This window comes from Schistocerca cancellata, chromosome 7, assembly GCF_023864275.1.
Source record: "Schistocerca cancellata isolate TAMUIC-IGC-003103 chromosome 7, iqSchCanc2.1, whole genome shotgun sequence".
NCBI lineage: Eukaryota > Metazoa > Arthropoda > Insecta > Orthoptera > Acrididae > Schistocerca > Schistocerca cancellata.
The window spans coordinates 491,250,170-491,267,188 of record NC_064632.1 but is presented as its reverse complement, the minus strand read 5'-3'; positions in this window follow the sequence as shown (position 1 = coordinate 491,267,188).

The following is a 17,019-nucleotide window of genomic DNA, read 5'->3' as shown; positions in this document are numbered from 1 at the left end:
CAATGCGTACGGCGACTGAAGTCGTGGACGGCCACAATCTGTTATTAATGGCGCGTTCCCGAAAAATGTAAGTACCCGGTCTTCCGTTTGGTTAATTCGGAATGCAGGTACTTTCCTATGAGCCTCTGAAACCCTGGTGGATTCCAGTGTGCAGATGGACCCGTTTGCTGGTCTGCCAAACCAGTTTGACTCCGTGCCACGACTATGCGTGACTTAATATGTCAAATGTTTAGACGGCCGACTCAAGACAAATAAGTACAATGCGCATCACTCATTGTGAGCGTGATGATATAAGCAGTATCTCTGACGGTTCAGAAGGTGCCCGGCACAGGCTCTAAGTGGCACGCTAGCCGTTTAGGTAGAGACCTGCATTTCTTTACTAGCGAAGCTCCAGTACAAGAGTCCTCCTTCCTCCTTTCTTCTCTCTTCCTCCTCAGCTGGGTGCCAAAAGCACATTTACATTTTAGACTCCCCCCCCCCCCCCAATTTCACGCAAGCCAATCACCATCTGGAGCCAGGCATTCTTAGCTGGGAGAGCTGTCTTTGCTCTGCAAACACCGATTTGACCAATCAGAGACTTTTAAGTTAATTGCGAGAAAAAGGAAAGAAGATTCAGCTTCGCAGCCTCTTTCCCACGCGTTTGCCACGTCTTTTGCTAATACAAATGCTCAGGACGGAAGCACAGCCCTCCATAAACAACTTGTTATCTCCCCTGTTGCCTCCATTTCAAAGTTTCCAAAGAACGCCCATAAACTAGCTAAAAGCCTCGTGTTTTCACAAATATGTTTTGAAACAGAGTCTCGACGTCTGGGCGCCCGTCGCCCTGTCCCACGGAAATTCGCAGAACGTTCAAAGTTCTTTTGTCGGCTTCCTCCCTAACAAGGGCCCATCCTCTGCTTTATTGCCGGTCTACAATTCGCTGCCCAGTGCATCGGCGACTTCTCGGCGCTAGTCTGTATACCTGGACGCGTCTGCTCCCGTCTGGCGCCAACTAAATGTGTTTTCACAAAGAGGCGGCAGAACTCGGCCGTCCAGAAATGTCTCCTCATGTTCCACAGAAAAAACGCGCTTTGGTGGGTCCACCATCGCCGGGGCTTTTACTGCAGTCGTTTAAATCGGCACCCTATTCCTTTGAATGCAGGTAAAGCTTACCGTCATTCCTTCCCTAGAGCACACAAAGAAGACCATTAACTACTGCCCCCCATTTCATCATAATGTTTGAAGTCAAGTCGCAGTAAAGATCATATTCCGTAAGAACATGAAGCGGCATAACACCGAATCAGAAGTGAAAGTGCCCTGCAATCTCTAAAATGTTAGTTATGTTCATGATTCCAATACATCATATTATTACCCACTTTTTTGGATAGAAAATCGTATTTTTCAACATAATCTCCATTTAATGCCATAGCCTTAAGCCACTTTACTGGTAGGGCTTGTATGCCTGCATCTTACCACTCTACTGGTCGACGTCGGAGTAGGGATGAGAAAACGTTGCTGATGAAATTATTAATTTCTGTTCACTAAAAATAATTTGCTACTATCTACTGCACATTACGCTTCGCTGATACAACGTATGCTTACTTGCTTCAGTCAGATAATATACCAAAACAATCTTTCAGTGGGGGATGCAGCTTGAAGATCGAAGACTGCAAAAGTTAATTTTCTACACATTTCTCTTGGTATTTTAGTTCTAAATAACGGGTATTTTTCGATATCATCTGGGCATAACAAGTTTTTTTTTTATTAAGTTTATCAGTTGGCTGGAGGACTTTTGGAGAAATTTTTATTTTTAAAAGGAACTTCGTTTCAGAAACGACTAACGTTTATTAGAAAAATATATATTTCCTTGAAATATTGGGTTATTATAGAAAATTGGAAAGAGTATCAGTGAATTCTTGTAACAATGCTGACAAAAACGGGAAAGGGACAACTTAATACGAAAAATAGATTTCTTCAATTTCGGATTTCACGCGTTAGTACTGACTATTCGTAGTGACTAAATAGTGGTATGATCCTCGATTACGAAACTTTTGAGCAGAGTTTAAAAAAAAATAGGAAAATACTAGTAATTTTCTGTGGTATTCAAGCTCTCAGTACTTTTTGAGAAAAACAACGAACGATGTATGGACTGAGTTTTCTTCTATTTACCTGTTCTGCTTGATAGTTTGATTCTGCGTATCTTGAAATGCGTAATATAAAAGTGTGAGCCAAACCGAATTCCCTCAGAAAAGGCATCGCAAGGCCCATCGGTTCCGACCGATAGCCTTTCCATCCTGAGACGACTTGCGTCACTGGATACTGATAAGGAGGGACATGTGGTCAGCACACCGCTTTACCGCCTGTTGCCAGTTTTCGTGGCCGGTGCTACTGCTCCACATCGAGTAGCTCCTCAATTGGCCTGACGAGGGATGAGTGCACCCTACGTGACAAAAGCACTCGGCAGACCCGAAGAGTAATACATCTATTTTGTGTTAGACAATATCGAGAGCGCTTAACTTTGGTGATGTGACGGCAACTGGTATCACCACTGTTGCAAGGCCGTTCGCTAAAAGTGTGAGGGAGTCTTGAAATTTTTCAGTCTTTATTTGGTGTCACGTTTATATCTCAGAACAATAGTAATAAAAAACCTAATATCGTTTTTTTCAGAATCCGGCTATTTTGTGTGGTATTGTCCGTCAGGTTAAATGGAGATGAAATAAAAAAATCGGTATAACAGAAAACCACTTGTTTCTGTGATAATTTCCATCCCTATGTTTGAGCCAGCGTCTTCCTGCATCAGTGAAATAGTTATGAACAGCCTCGTAACGCGCAAGCAATTCCGTACACAAGGTCCTTCGTTGCTCTTCATGGTATTCTCTTAGGCGGTGAGGAACCGACCGAGCACAGAGATTTGAGTACCTCAGCCGGTGCACGCGTGTGTCTGCTCCAGCAAGAGAAGACTATTTGTGCAGCGAGGGTTTATGACTGCGATCTGCCGATCGCATCGAATGAGAATGTGTCTACGTTCCAGCACTGCAGGAGTCGCAGCTGTGTGCAAGAACGAGATATAACAGGTTTGAGCAACCTTGTAGCATTGACAGACGCCTCGCCAAATGACTCACCGTGCTTTTGTTGACTGCAAGGTCTCCGTAGACATTCTGCAGGTATTTATCAGCATCTGCGATGCTCTGGTCTTCTACCAAAAACTGAATGATAGCAGTGCTAGGAATGCACCTCCATGTACAGAGGCCATTTTGAAGGCTACACGTGGTAACGCCACCAACTTCAAGAAACTGTAGGAGCCGAAGCAGGCATATTCCACGATATTCCAGAAGAAATTCCGCATTTTTACAACCGAAACTGGCAGATAAAAAGAATGTTTTGCATTCCTTATTGAATGACCCTCATATAATTGTTCTTTATACTGTAAATTCCTAAATGTGCTACGATGCCTCAATTACAGTCAGTATCTGACCAGTGTTTCTCTGATGAGTGCACCCTCGGAATTAATAAAGAGATGCATCTGGTTATTCGACTGTCGCCCATCACCCATTTTACTTGCATCCTTGTATTATTTCAGTTTTGTCAAAGCAAATGATTTATTAGGTGCTAACAGTGTGGTTTCCTGCTAGTTCGGGTGTGAAATCTAGATTTACCTTGTATTAATTTCCTCGTTGACTCATTAGGGTAGTCTTATTAATTATCTAGCATTAAGATCAGTTTAAAGAAGCATAAATTGGCTTTCTCTTTCACCAGAAAGAAGCGAACTTCCGAAACTGTACCATAACAGCCGGCCGGTGTGGCTGTGCGGTTCTAGGCGCTTCATTCTGGAACCACGAGACCGCTTCGGTCGCAGGTTCGAATCCTGCCTCTGGCATGGATGTGTGATGTCCTTAGGTTAATTAGGTTTTAGTAGTTCTAAGTTCTATGGGACTGATGACCACAGATGTTAAGTCACATAGTGCTCAGAGCCATTTGAACCATTTGTACCTTAAGAAATATCAGTAACTGAACTGTCAGATCTGCAACTGTCAAACAAGTTGCTAGACAAGCATGCTGCCAGTCCACACTCTTTTCACGATGAAACGATGGAAAGCGTTAGTTCTCGCAGGCGTTCTTAGACTGAACTAAGAGTAAACCTTACACTACTGTCTTTCAACAACCAATGTGTCATTCCTTCTTCTGGAAATACAGAAAGGAGTTAATTTGCAATAACATTGTATAACTGTGAAAACTCAAAAATATAACATGAAGTAATGTTTTTCAAAGGCATCTTTAGATGGTATGTCGAGAAAGTTATGTCATATTTACTGGATGTCTGGATCATGTCTGGATCGCTTGATTTTCAAATTAGGTGTGCTTCAAGCATTACGATAGTAAAAGTATCCAAATTAACACTGCTCTTTGCGTGGTACGGCGTTGTTGTACATGCCAACAGATCAGGTAAAATCGAACAGAATCCAATTTTCTGGTCAGCTGTATAAGACGCTCACCCAGCCTGGATTACAGTAGGGATTCGATTCAAAATTTCATTCTGAAATTTGTCCATTGCGTCTGTCAACTACTGTCCCAGGGTAACTTCGCTGTGGTCTGCGTGCTTGGCAGAATCCTGGGATCAGCAGACCCCACCGTTCCCACTTGTTGTGCTGAGTAAGCCTGCCACAAGCGTCTGTAGGTGGGCAATAGTAGGTGTGAGAAGTCACGTGGCCGTTTCTGGCTGAATCATGGAGGGAAGGACACAAGCGAGTCACTCTATTTGTTCCCAACTTTCTAACAGAGCAGCCGGCGTCTAGCTTCCTACAGAGCAAATGGCTGAGGCTAGCTGCCTCTCGCTCTGCTCTTTCAGACGTGAACCCCTTCTATCTGTCCTCCTATTTGTACACCATCAAATTTCTAGACTAGCGGTCTGCCTTACCACACCGCCCGGATGAGCCCTAACGTAGCCTGTACTTTCAGAATATTACCAAGATTCACGAAAATTAATTTAGAGAGACCAGAGATCCGCTTCAGTTGTATTAATTATTTATTCAAAATACGACCAGTTTCGGGATTTCAAAATCCCATCTTCAAGTGTAGGAAGTTATTTAGTAACTCACAACATGTGGTCGGGCCAGTCAACTGTTCTCTACCGGGCAGCTGCGCAGTAGGAATACACAGGCACTATTATTGGTTTCTACCAACACGCAGTGATTGGAGCTCTTGCACTGACTGGCCTGACCGCATGTTACGGGCTACCAAATACAATAACTTCGGACAGCTGAAGATAGGATTTTGAAATGCCGCAACCAGTCGTTGTCTGAATTAGTAATCAATAGAACTGAAGTCGATATCACTGAATTAAAAATAATGCCTCTCAGTTCCGAACGTCCTACCTACCAAATCTTGTGCAACCAAGATTCAGTTCACTCCATTCTTTCATTTCGAAACAACTCTCTTCACACCTATCCTCTTATCATCCCCTACGAGGGTCCGTTTCTTGTGCTCTTACACAAGTCTATTAATGTTGTTAATAACACTTCCTGGCATATTAAAACTGTGTGCTGGACCGAGACTCGAATTCGAGACCTTTGCCTTTTGCGGGCAAGTGCTGTACCAACTGAGCTACCTAAGCACGATTCACGCCCCGTTCTCACAGCTTTACTTCCGCCAGTACCTCGTCTCCTACCTTCCAAACTTTACAGAAGCTCTTCTGTGAACCTTAGAGGACGGGGCGTGAGTCGTGCTTGGGTAGCTCAGTTGGTGAAGCACTTGCTTGCGAAAAGCAAAGGTCCCGAGTTCGAGTCTAGCTCCAGCACAAAGTTTTAATCTGACAGGAAGTTTCATATCAGGGTGAAAATCTCATTCTGGAAACATCCCCCAGGCTGTGGCTAAGCCATGTCTCCGCAATATCCTTTCTTTCAGGAGTGCTAGTCCTGTAAGTTTCGCAGGAGAGCTTCTGTAAAGTTTGGAAGTTAGGAGACGAGGTACTGGCGGAAGTAAAGCTGTGAGGAAGGGGCGTGAGTCGTGCTTGGGTATCTCAGTTGGTAGAGCACTTGTCCGCGAAAGGCAAAGGTCCCGAGTTCCAGTCTCGGTCCGGCATACAGTTTTAATCTGCCAGGAAGTTTCATATCAGCGCACACTCCGCTGCAGAATGAAAATCTTATTTTGTTGATAACAGTTTACGAACATGTGATTGTTGATGACGTAATGTTGAGCTCTCTGACACCAACAACCAATCAATAACCTGGTACAGGCTGACAATTATGACTCTATCACAACTACGAGCTTTTCTTGCTGTAGACACAATAGGGCTTTATGGATGTGGCATGTATGCAAGCCACGTGTTGACAGATCGCCAGTCTTAGGAAAAAAATGGAATAAGTGTGAAAGTTAATTAATTACGCAACAGTATAGAGTTAATGTTTAAGAGTAAACTTCCAAACGTATTTCGCAATCACATAAAATGGTAGCTGTAAAATAGTGAACGGAATGGTATAAAGTGTGATAAGAAAATAAATGTCATACATGCAAGTGACAAAAAAATTAGTGCAAATCTAAATTTTATGATCAGGAATTACCATATAATAGGATTTTATAAAAATTTAAATGGGGCTGGGTAAACTAGTGTCTATGATTTGTTTGAGATCTTACACTTCTCTAAAAATCCCGTATATCTAGTGAATTACATCACGAAGGTTAGTAATAATTTACTTTGGATAAGTGGGAAAAAATAATACATCATTCGTAAATCGACTTGGAAACTTTGAAACTAGTGTTGTAAATATTAACTGAATGTTCAGTTCTGTGAATAGGTTTGCGTATTATGTTTTTTCACTAATAGAAATAAAATTAACACACTGAAGAGCCAAAGAAACTGGTACACTTCTCTAATATCGTGTAGGGCCCCCTCGAGCACGCAGAAGTGCCCCAACACGACGTGGGATAGACTCGAATAATGTCTGAAATAGTGCTGGAGGGAACTGACACCATGAATCCTGCACGGCTGTCCATAAATCCGTAAGAGAACGGGGTGGGTGGAGATTATTACTGAATATCACGTTCCAAGGGGCACAAGGCATCCCAGATATGCTCAATAATGTTTATGTCAGGGGAGTCTGGTGGCCAGCGGGAGTGTTTAAACTCAGAAGAGTGTTCATGGAGCCACTCTGTAACAATTATGGACGTTTGGGGTGTCGAATTGTCCTGCTGGAATTTCCCAAGTCCTTAGAAACACCTAATGGACGTGAATAGACGGCATATCATCGAGTGAAACTGAAGTGATATCAGGTGTTCCCCAGGGAAGCGTCCTGGGACCTCTGCTGTTCCTGATCTATATAAATGACCTGGGTGACAATCTGAGCAGTTCTCTTAGGTTGTTCGCTGATGATGCTGTAATTTACCGTCTAGTAAGGTCATCCGAAGACCAGTATCAGTTGCAAAGCGATTTAGAAAAGATTGCTGTATGGTGTGGCAGGTGGCAGTTATCGCTGAATAACGAAAAATGTGAGGTGATCCACATGAGTTCCAAAAGAAATCCGTTGGAATTCGATTACTCGATAAATAGTACAATTCTCAAGGCTGTCAATTCAACTAAGTACCTGGGTGTTAAAATTACGATCAACTTCAGTTGGAAAGACCACATAGATAATATTGTGGGGAAGGCGAGCCAAAGGTTGTGTTTCATTGGCAGGACACTTAGAAGATGCAACAAGTCCACTAAAGAGACAGCTTATACCACACTCGTTTGTGCTGCGCTGTGTGGGATCCTTACCAGGTGGGATTGACGGAGGACATCGAAAGGGTGCAAAAAAGGGCAGCTCGTTTTGTATTATCACGTAATAGGGGAGAGAGTGTGGCAGATATGATACGCGAATTGGGATGGAAGTCATTACAGCAAAGACGATTTTCGTCGCGGCGAGATCTATTTACGAAATTTCAGTCACCAACTTTCTCTTCCGAATGCGAAAATATTTTATTGAGCCCAACCTACGTAGGTAGGAATGATCATCAAAATAAAATAAGAGAAATTAGAGCTCGAACAGAAAGGTTTAAGTGTTCGTTTTTCCCGCGCGCTGTTCGGGAGTGGAACAGTAGAGAGATAGTATGATTGTGGTTTGATGAATCCTCTGCCAAGCACTTAAATGTGAATTGCAGAGTAATCGTGTACATGTAGATGTAGCATCGTGTCTGATCACATCTACGTCGTGTAGATGTAGATGTGATCAGACACGATGCTTACGTACGTGTCACCTGTCAGAGTCGTATCGAGACGTATGATGGGTCCCATATCACTAGAAACGGCACACTTCCGACCATTACAGAGCCTCCACCACCTTCAACAGTCCCCTGCTGACATGCAGGGCTCATGGATTCATGAGGTTGTCTCCATACTCGTAGATGCCCATGAGCTAGATACAGGTTGAATCGAGACTCGTCCAACCAGGCAACATGTTTCCCGTCATCAACAGTCCAAAGTCGGTGCGCAGACGAAGCATAAAGCTTTGTGTCGTGCAGTCATCAAGGGTACACGAGAAAGCCTTCGGCTCCGAAAGCCCATATCGTTGATGCTTCGTTGAATGGTTCGCACGGTGACACCTGTCGATGACCCAGCATTGAAATCTGCAGCAATATGCGGAACGATTCTCTTCTGTTGTCGTTGGTCCCGTTCTCGCAAGATCTTTTTTCGGCCGTAGCGATATCGGAGATTTTATGTTTTTCCGGATTTCTGATATTCACCGTACACTCTTGAAACGGACGTACGGGAAAATCCCAAATTCATCACTACCTTGGAGATACTGTGTCCCATCGCTCGTGCGCAGACTATATCACCACGTTCAAACTCACTTAAATCTTGATAACCTGCCACTGCAGCAGCAGTAACCGATTTAACAACTGCGCCGCACACTTGTTGTCTTACAGAGGCGTTGCCGGCCGCAGCGCCGTATTCTGCCTGTTTACATATTGCTGTATTTGATTACGCAAGACTATAACAGTTTCCTTGGCGCTTCAGTGTATATACAGGGTGTTTCAAAAATGACCGGTATATTTGAAACGGCAATAAAAACTAAACGAGCAGCGATAGAAATACACCGTTTGTTGCAATATGCTTGGGACAACAGTACATTTTCAGGCAGACAAACTTTCGAAATTCCAGTAGTTACAATTTTCAACAACAGATGGCGCTGCGGTCTGGGAAACTCTATAGTACGATATTTTCCACATATCCACCATGCGTAGCAATAATATGGCGTAGTCTCTGAATGAAATTACCCGAAACCTTTGACAACGTGTCTGGCGGAATGGCTTCACATGCAGATGAGATGTACTGCTTCAGCTGTTCAATTGTTTCTGGATTCTGGCGGTACACCTGGTCTTTCGAGTGTCCCCACAGAAAGAAGTCACAGGGGTTCATGTCTGGCGAATAGGGAGGCCAATCCACGCCGCCTCCTGTATGTTTCGGATAGCCTAAAGCAATCACACGATCATCGAAATATTCATTCAGGAAATTAAAGACGTCGGCCGTGCGATGTGGCCGGGCACCATCTTGCATAAACCACGAGGTGTTCGCAGTGTCGTCTAAGGCAGTCTGTACCGCCACAAATTCACGAAGAATGTCCAGATAGCGTGATGCAGTAATCGTTTCGGATCTGAAAAATGGGCCAATGATTCCTTTGGAAGAAATGGCGGCCCAGACCAGTACTTTTTGAGGATGCAGGGACGATGGGACTGCAACATGGGGCTTTTCGGTTCCCCATATGCGCCAGTTCTGTTTATTGACGAAGCCGTCCAGGTAAAAATAAGCTTCGTCAGTAAACCAAATGCTGCCCACATGCATATCGCCGTCATCAATCCAGTGCACTATATCGTTAGCGAATGTCTCTCGTGCAGCAATGGTAGCGGCGCTGAGGGGTTGCCGTGTTTGAATTTTGTATGGATAGAGGTGTAAACTCTGGCGCATTAGACGATACGTGGACGTTGGCGTCGTTTGGACCGCAGCTGCAACACGGCGAACGCAAACCCGAGGCTGCTGTTGGATCACCTGCTGCACTAGCTGCGCGTTGCCCTCTGTGGTTGCCGTACGCAGTCGCCCTACCTTTCCAGCACGTTCATCCGTCACGTTCCCAGTCCGTTAAAATTTTTCAAACAGATCCTTTATTGTATCGCTTTTCGGTCCTTTGGTTACATTAAACCTCCGTTGAAAACTTCGTCTTGTTGCAACAACACTGTGTTCTAGGCGGTGGAATTCCAACACCAGAAAAATCCTCTGTTCTAAGGAATAAACCATGTTGTCTACAGCACACTTGCACGTTGTGAACAGCACACGCTTACAGCAGAAAGACGACGTACAGAATGGCGCACCCACAGACTGCGTTGTCTTCTATATCTTTCACATCACTTGCAGCGCCATCTATTGTTGAAAATTGTAACTACTGTAATTTCGAAAGTTTGTCCGCCTGAAAATGTACTGTTGTCCCAAGCATATTGCAACAAACGGTGTATTTCTATCGCTGCTCGTTTAGCTTTTATTGCCGTTTCAAATATACCGGTCATTTTTGAAACACCCTGTATAATGTGTATGATAGTATTTAGTTAATACAGTACATCCCACTCGGTCTTCACATGAGGTTACAGTAATTTCTAGCCTTTGTCTCGTTAACTAAACTGGCCAGCTGTGCTTATGTGCTGCATTGAGATGAATGCTTAATGGACTAATATTATTTGATTATTCCTGGGCAAGGATAACAACTCATATTAATCGTATTAATGTATGCTGACACTCTCTGGATAAAGGGCATTGGGTCAATCCTAGTTGCAGAATTAACAGTAATGTCGTGACCGCTCCGGTAAGCTACTCTTCTTTGGAAGATCTGTTCTTTGGAAGATCTGTTGTAAACGTAGAGGTTGCAGAATTATTGCTCGCTATAACCAAGCAAAAGCTATTCTTATTTTGTGTTTCTCTTTCCGTTTACGGACTACATTTAGTGAAGAAAACGTAGTTCATTTACTGATAGCGACGCATTTGGGAAACTTACATTCATTTACCTGCAATGCAATACGGTAGTTCTTTGTTATTCTATACTTTGAAATAAACCAGTAGGGACAGCGAGACGCAGTAAATGAAATAATAAATGTTACTTTAATGTCTAACCCAACGGAAAAATATACTGCCGCGACAGACCAATAAACACAACCACCTCACGTGCGACCAGGTACGTCAACTCGTGACATTTCTCATACACTTGTTTGGTTTTTTGCGACATTTGCGATCTCATGTGTCTTATAATCAATTATTTGTCTCGGGGTCATCTACGTTTCTTCAGGGATTTTTAAACGTTAGTACGCACTGTGTAGGGATTATAAATATTCACAAAATGGCTACTTTGTCACGTTATTAATAAAATTTGAAATTCGGGCTTCAGAAACTGGACGTAGGGATGGGCATAACAACTTACTAAATTACAAAAAAAGAGCTTTAAATAAGGATTAGAAGTAGAATTGTGTATCATTGTTCATCGACCAAAATCATGTTTTGGTAGTTCAAATGAGTGTTAACACCGTGATAATTTTCACATGAGATGATATGAAGATCGTCCGTGAACTATTTGCATCGAAAATAATTAAACTTGCTTTGGAGTCTATCGTTCCGTTTTCGTAATGGGATCAAGAAGACCTAATATTTGTCATGATAGGTACTGAAAGAAAACCTTAATATGTAAGCGTGGTTCCACCTCATACCACTGATGATACGCCATTCAACATCAGTGACTCGTTGAACAGATGTGGATCATCAGTGATTCATCGATGGATGTAGATTATTTTGATAAGAACACTAATCATTTCTGGTAGTCGTTCAGTGTGGCCGTTCATTAGACTTATGCATTTCAGTGATTCGATCATGTTGTTAATGGTATTAATTTGAATAGGGATGCTCTAAGGCAATTCTATCTTGTTGAAATATTTGCAGTGAGACATTTAGAAATCCCGCACCAAATGGAGGAGGTAAATTCACTGCTTATCCGAATAAAATCCGAAAGGTTTAGGAAACAGCTCTTGACAAAAAGGAAACTAAAGAACTTTAGGTTGACTGACTTGTGAGATGTATTTCAGTCTGCAAGAAGTCAGAAATTCCGAAGGGTGCGGTACGAAGACGAGATTCGGTGAACAGACGTAAAACAGAGAGAATTCACGCATTGGAAGTAATATAGAAAGTAATTTTGAACGCCAGGTAAGAGGGCGAAAGAAGTTAGACTCCAGAAAGAAGAATTTTAGTTGACAAAATACACTCCTGGAAATTGAAATAAGAACACCGAGAATTCATTGTCCCAGGAAGGGGAAACTTTATTGACACATTCCTGGGGTCAGATACATCACATGATCACACTGACAGAACCACAGGCACATAGACACAGGCAACAGAGCATGCACAATGTCGGCACTAGTACAGTGTATATCCACCTTTCGCAGCAATGCAGGCTGCTATTCTCCCATGGAGACGATCGTAGAGATGCTGGATGTAGTCCTGTGGAACGGCTTGCCATGCCATTTCCACCTGGCGCCTCAGTTGGACCAGCGTTCGTGCTGGACGTGCAGACCGCGTGAGACGATGCTTCATCCAGTCCCAAACATGCTCAATGGGGGACAGATCCGGAGATGTTGCTGGCCAGGGTAGTTGACTTACACCTTCTAGAGCACGTTGGGTGGCACGGGATACATGCGGACGTGCATTGTCCTGTTGGAACAGCAAGTTCCCTTGCCGGTCTAGGAATGGTAGAACGATGGGTTCGATGACTGTTTGGATGTACCGTGCACTATTCAGTGTCCCCTCGACGATCACCAGTGGTCTACGGCCAGTGTAGGAGATCGCTCCCCACACCATGATGCCGGGTGTTGGCCCTGTGTGCCTCGGTCGTATGCAGTCCTGATTGTGGCGCTCACCTGCACGAGGCCAAACACGGATACGACCATCATTGGAACCAAGGCAGAAGCGACTCTCATCGCTGAAGGCGACACGTCTCCATTCGTCCCTCCATTCACGCCTGTCGCGACACCACTGGAGGCGGGCTGCACGATGTTGGGGCGTGAGCGGAAGACGGCCTAACGGTGTGCGGGACCGTAGCCCAGCTTCATGGAGACGGTTGCGAATGGTCCTCGCCGATACCCCAGGAGCAACAGTGTCCCTAACTTGCTGGGAAGTGGCGGTGCGGTCCCCTACGGCACTGCGTAGGATCCTACGGTCTTGGCGTGCATCCGTGCGTCGCTGCGGTCCGGTCCCAGGTCTACGGGCACGTGCACCTTCCGCCGACCACTGGCGACAACATCGATGTACTGTGGAGACCTCACGCCCCACGTGTTGAGCAATTCGGCGGTACGTCCACCCGGCCTCCCGCATGCCCACTATACGCCCTCGCTCAAAGTCCGTCAACTGCACATACGGTTCACGTCCACGCTGTCGCGGCATGCTACCAGTGTTAAAGACTGCGATGGAGCTCCGTATGCCACGGCAAACTGGCTGACACTGACGGCGGCGGTGCACAAATGCTGCGCAGCTAGCGCCATTCGACGGCCAACACCGCGGTTCCTGGTGTGTCCGCTGTGCCGTGCGTGTGATCATTGCTTGTACAGCCCTCTCGCAGTGTCCGGAGCAAGTATGGTGGGTCTGACACACCGGTGTCAATGTGTTCTTTTTTCCATTTCCAGGAGTGTAGATCGAATTAGGCCAATGAATTACCGGAGATTCGCGCTTGTTACAACGAAACGAGGGACTGGTTTCCTAACCATCCTGTAGGAAAGCTGAGTAGGTAGAAAGAGTATAAGACTACTAAACTCCTCCCGAACAGGCCATGAAGGCCCAACGGTACCGACCGGCCGCCGTATCATCCTCAGCCCATAGGCGTCACTGGATACGGACATGGAGGGGCATGTGGTCAGCACACCGCTCTCCCGACTGTCAGTTCACGAGACCGGAGCCGCTACGTCTCAGTCAAATAGCTCCTCTGTCTCACAAGAGCTGAATGCACCCCGCTTGCCAACAGCTCTCGGCAGACCAGATGGTCACCCATGCAAGTGCTAGGCCAGCCCGACAGCGCTTAACTTCAGAGCTCTGACGGGAACCGCTGTTACCACTGTGACGAGACCGTTGGCTCTAGAAAAAGTACATTGCTTCTAAAAGCACTCGAAATGGGTAGATTACGTTCCACAATTCGAGGAGCTAGTTAACGGCTTAATCCCAGTAAAGTCAAGGCATTTTCCATAACGCCCTTCACCCACCCTTAAGAAGATTTAAAAAACGAAGTTCGGTAGTTATTGGTGAATTATATTAAGGTCATACCTATTAGAGGGGACATGATGTGTGAGTGGGGTCCAGAAACTAAAACTACCTTTCAGAATACTCTTAGCAATATCAATGCTTTTCCAATACCGTCTACTACTGACTTTATGACCACAAAAAAATTTTAAAAATGCAAATTTCGTTCATTGGTGTTGACTTTTACTGTCAATACACTTTTTAAAGGTATACTGATTTATAAGTAAGATCCTGAAGCTGGAAATATTGAATACAACATTAACAAGTTCTAGATGGTGCTGTGCCACAGCCACGCAATATTTTTTGAAAGAATAAACCGCCATTTGAATGTATATTACTGCATTTTTCTTTTGCGTATCTAGCTTTCGTCTTTTAAGCCATTATAGAGTACAATGCTAGGAGTTCTTAGAACGCCGGTCGCTGGTGGCCGAGCGGTTCTAGGCGCTTCAGTCTGGAACCACGCGACCGCTACGGTCGCAGGTTCGAATTCTGCCTCGGGGATGGATGTGTGTGATGTCCTTAGGTTAGATAGGTTTCAGTAGTTCTAAGTTCTAGGCGACTGATGACCTGAGATGTTAAGTCCCATAGTGCTCAGAGCCATTTGAACCATTTTGTTCTTAGAATATTAACACGTCTTATCAAGTAAAATCAGCCCAAAGCAGATAAACAAGACTAGCACATGCCTTTATCATGTAACTATTAAAGTGACCTAGCGTTGTTTATATGCTCTGGGCCGACTTTACCAGATAAGACGTTTTAATAGTCTAAGAACTTTCAGCGTTGTACTCGATAACGGCGTAAAAGCTGAAATGTAGATAGTATAGGAGAAAAATACACAATCAAATAGTGGTTTATTCTGTCATACGAATACGTCATTCATTGGACAAAGTAATATCTACTACTGAGACTTAAATTTTTGGGTGTAGGATCGACAAACTCGACCGCTGCACGTGCGGCAAGGTACGTCATCTGGTGACGTCACATTTCCAACATTTGTCGATCACTTTTGGGGTATTTCCCTACATTTGCTGCCCCATGTGTGTTACATTAAATTACTTGCCTCAGCGTCATCTACGTCGCTTTGTTTCTTAGTGTTAATAAGAATCACCCTGTATATGACAATGCTGTGCAGAGCTGTCGATAGTTTACATACTTTTCGTGTCAGTCATTGTTAATGCAGTTTTGTAATGCGTACTAAAAGTATTATCGTCTATGTACGTCACTTACTGCAGGAGTGAGATTATTTCTTATTTAATGAGTTTGACAGCGTTTAACGTTACTTCCGCAACAGCGAGGATAAAATGCACTTTAATTGGATGAAAAGTGTTTGAGAGGAACACTTAGGACATTTTCAAAAGAGGAATTCGTCCCAGATTCGTTTTCTCTTTCTGAAACTTGTAACACATATGCTACAATCCGCATCATCTTGTCTTCACTGTAGACTGAATATCCATCACGTCCCCATTTAAAGGTAAGATTCACTTCACTACAACTTCATTTTGGATATCGGATATGTATGATCCAGAAAAGACTATAGTTCAGCTTCTGCAGTAGTGAATAGAACCAATAATCTTCCAGTGAGTCCAGCAGATAGCGGTAAATAATGGTACGATGTAAAGACAGTAAATCATCTTATCATATGTGTAAGAAGAAACGGAAAGAAGAAACAGCAAGGGATAAGAATATCATCACTATACCATATTTTTGGAAAATACCACGAAACTGGCGCACATTTTTCGGTCATGCAATGTTCAAAATGGCTCTGAGCACTGTGGGACTTACCATTTGAGGTCATCAGTCCCCTAGAACGTAGAACTACTTAAATCTAATTAACCTAAGGACATCACACACATCCATGCCCGAGGCAGGATTCGAACTTGCGACCGTAGCGGTAGCGCGTTTCCAGACTGAAGCGCCTAGAACCGCTCGGCCACAACGGCCGGCCCCCTGCAACGTTCAGTTGGCGTTCACAGGAAAAAAGAAAACGTAATGAGATACAAGTTTAAGCACGATGCTGACAACAGATTAAGTTAATCTGAACACGCAGGTGTCTATAAACTACGGTGTGCATCGTGTGAAGTGAAATATAGAGGACAAACAGGTAGGAAATTTTCGACAAGACATAGAGAGCATGCAGACGCCTTTAGAATGGGAAACTACGACTGGTCGGTAGTTGCCAAACATAAATGTGAGACTAATCACCCTCATCCGAAAGGCATAGACGAGGACTTAAAGGTGATACATGTAGATAAGAAAGTAGAGAACTCGATCTTGAATTTTTTTCTTTTTATTTTTTTTTCTCTCTCTCTAGTTTCTTCTCATTTAACTGATGGTTTGATGATACGTAATAAGAAGAAACTAATTTAGTTGTAAAGTCCCATATAGTGAAACTGTTTTGTCTATAGAACCAAAGAACTTTTTTTTGCATCGCTACTTCCAGAAGCTGTATAGGTGGTGAATGTAACGCCACTGAATTAAGTGATAGAGTTATGTTCATTTGTCATCTACATATACATCTACATCATTACTCTGAAATTCAGAATTATGTGACTGACAGAGGGTGTTCATCGAACCATCTTCAACGTCTTTCTGTACTGTTCGACTCTAGAATGGTGCACGGGAAATACGAGCACTTCAACATTTCTGTGCGAGCTCTGATTTCTCTTATTTTATTACGATGAACATTTATCTCTATGGTTGTAGGCGCCAATAACATATTTTCGCAATAGGAGCAGAAAGATGGTGATTTAAATTTC